Source organism: Arachis ipaensis, chromosome B06, assembly GCF_000816755.2.
Source record: "Arachis ipaensis cultivar K30076 chromosome B06, Araip1.1, whole genome shotgun sequence".
Lineage (NCBI taxonomy): Eukaryota > Viridiplantae > Streptophyta > Magnoliopsida > Fabales > Fabaceae > Arachis > Arachis ipaensis.
The window spans coordinates 124944287-124947462 of record NC_029790.2 but is presented as its reverse complement, the minus strand read 5'-3'; the positions used below and the strand labels follow the sequence as shown (position 1 = coordinate 124947462).

The following is a 3176-nucleotide window of genomic DNA, read 5'->3' as shown; positions in this document are numbered from 1 at the left end:
AAAATACTTATCTAATAAATTTAAAAAATGAATAATATATTAACAAAAAGATAATATTAATTTCTTAAAAATAATAGAAAAGCAGCTGAACGTGCCTGTTAAGCCGCTAGTATAAATAAATGCAAAACCAATATATTTACCAATGTCTTTGTTAAATTTTATAAATTAGAGAATAAATTATGTATTCGGTTGCTCGGTGATCACATAAATAATCAAGTAATTAGATTGTAAATTGATCTCATAGTATTTACATCTTATTTTTTTCTCCTTTTTGAATGAAACCGAGAATTAAGAGAGTAAGTAGTAATACATAAAGAAAAAAATTGCACCACAACACATAATTATTACCAAAAGAAATATTCATATTAAAATATTAAAATTTTACATACTGTAAATCATGAAGATCAATCATAATGTACTAATCACTTCTCTCTATTTTTGACCATGATATAAGTTTTTCTTTTTCAGTCAAGAGTCCAATAACATCTAATTAAACAAAAAAATGAATTAAAAATTACCAAATTAAGGATAAATGAGTGAATAATATAAGAAATTATAACTTCGTACGTGTATAAAATAAAGAGAATTTACTAATTTATTTTATATTAAACAATAAAATTAACAATAGTATATTAATAAAAGGATATACCTTTAAAAAAAGTCACAATACAATTTCAAATATTTTCATAAATAAACTGTTAAAATTTTTGTTATCAATAAAATGATGCTATTATACAATTTTTTGGCAAAATTTAAAATCAAAAGAAAAATAATTGTGTGTGAGTTAATATAAATTAATTATGTACCAAATAAGTAGAATCATTCATTTGTTTGTTTCAATATATCAGTATGAGCAAGCAAATTAAAATGATTATCCAAAATTTTACGATCATCGACAGTATGTACTATACGTGACTCCTTCTTAAAAGATATTTTGCACGTGTGTACAGTCAGAAGAAGATATATTCCGCTTGATTTCTCAATCTCAAAATTTGAGAAGACATAGACCTTCCTTTCTACTAATTTATTCTCAAATATTTTTATCAAATAATTTTTCATCGAACAATGAATTTTATCATACTACAAAATAAATTAAATATAAAAGCTATTAGCATTTACAAAGCTATTAAAAAGAATTGTCTTTGACTTGTGAAATGGTGTACTTATAAAATTAACTTAAAATATGAACTACAAATATTTATAAGAATTAATTTTGATGCACTGACAGTGTACAGTAGTTTTACACATGTACCTAATTACGTAATGACACATCAATAAAAATAAATATCTTTCACATTGACCGCGTGAATGGTCATCCAAAAAAACGGATGTGATTGCACGACTGTGTAAAACACTTTACACTGTTAGTGCATCGAAATTAAACTCTATTTATAAATTAAACTTAGCATTACTTGAAAAAATTTAGTAAATGAATCAACTAATCTTATCATCTATTAGAACTATTTCTATGTAAACCGTCTTGCTCTTGTCAAACTTGGATAGGACTTTCTATAGCCTTATAATTATTATCTTTATTTTTCATATTTTCTCTTTATATAATCTACTATAGGTGATACTATTGATAGGATCGTAGTCAATAATCATTAGGTATGAAAAAAAAATAAAATAAAGATTATATCAAAATTATAAATTTTTTAAATGATAAACATGAAAGAAAATTTACTATTGCTTATTATATATACTATGTCAATAATTTTAAAAATATACTAATAATACTAATAGTTTAAGGATAATTGTACTACAATTATAATAAATTTAGTTATTACTCTAAATAAATAAAATAAATAATATATTTGAAAACTAAAGAAAAAAATATTAGCGGTAATTATGTTTGAAATGTTTCTATGTTTTTTTTTATTTTTTTATTTGTCATTCTTTCACCGCAATGTTAGATCAAGAAAACTCTAAATTTATTGACTCCTTATAGATCAGAGGGAGAATGGAATTACCAACTCCTTATGGAAGCCTTCCCACTAGACACAGCTCAGCAAATTCAACAAATTTCTATCACAGAAGAGGAAGACTCGATTATATGGTGTAATAACAACTCAGGGGAGTACTCGGTAAAATCTGGGTATAGTATAGCATACCAATTCTTTCACCCTCCAGTGAATTCACTCCATCCCCGATATGCAGATTCAAAAATGTGGAAAGAAAAAGTCTAGGAGGCCAGCAACTTTTGTATTTTTTGGCCAGCACTTAACCATCAAAACAAAAGTGAGTGATCTCCCACCATTAGATGTAATTTCACACCATTAAAAACACTATTGATGGCCAATTGATGGTTACAAAATACTAAAATTGCTGGCCCCCTAGCATTCCTCATGTGGAAAACCTTATGAAAAATGAGAGTAACATCAAAGGTCAAATTATTTTCTTTGGAGATTAGCCCATGAAAGCATTGCAGTTAAAGCAAAATTGAACCAGAAATTACCACAAGTTAGCAGCCTTTGTCCCCGCTGTCAATCGGCGCCGGAGACACCGATGCATGCCATTGTCTTCTGCCCAGAAATTCTTCAAATTTGGAACAGCTCCCCAGTAGCTAGCACTATTCCCCGCGACCCTAACATAAAAGCTTGGGATTGGTGGAGTCAATTCATGGAAGCTGAGAAATCCAAACCCAATTTCAGAATCAGAAGTGCTCAGGTGGCTTACCTTCTATGGCAGATTTGGTTGGCGCGGAACGCTTTAGTCTTTGAGGACCAACGTCAGGAACCTGGAAAAATTCTGCCTCAGGCGATATTGTTGGAGGAAGAATACCGGCGACATCATTTTCTCAAACTACCTTCTCTATGAACAGCAGTAACTAGCGTTTTGAAACTTCTTTTTCTCTTAATTATTTTCTTTCTCACCTTTACCCATTAGATAATTTTTATTCAACATCTCGGTTGAAAAATTCCTTTGTCTTGACTTAATGTACTCTAGGAGAACATAATGTACTCCAAGTATAAAGTTCTTTTATGCAATAAAAAATATATCTTTGAAAAAAAAACTCTAAATTTAAAATATAATAATAAATATGTCATGTGATAGAAAAATAATAAGTTAAAATATATATATATATATATTATTGCTATATAGGGAGCCGATACACAAAGATATGTTATCGTAATAAAATATCACACTATGAATAATTATATTTGTCAAGTAAATTT

The 3176-nt window shown here is 28.0% G+C and overlaps 1 long non-coding RNA gene across 1 annotated transcript in view; it reads left to right on the top strand.

Moving 5' to 3' along the window:
* The window catches only part of LOC110264165, a 10565-nt gene continuing 8646 nt past the window's right edge, over positions 1258–3176 (top strand). Inside the window, exon 1 of the long non-coding RNA XR_002349895.1 lies at positions 1258–1367. This is a non-coding gene — a long non-coding RNA (uncharacterized LOC110264165). The remainder of the gene's footprint in view (positions 1368–3176) is intronic.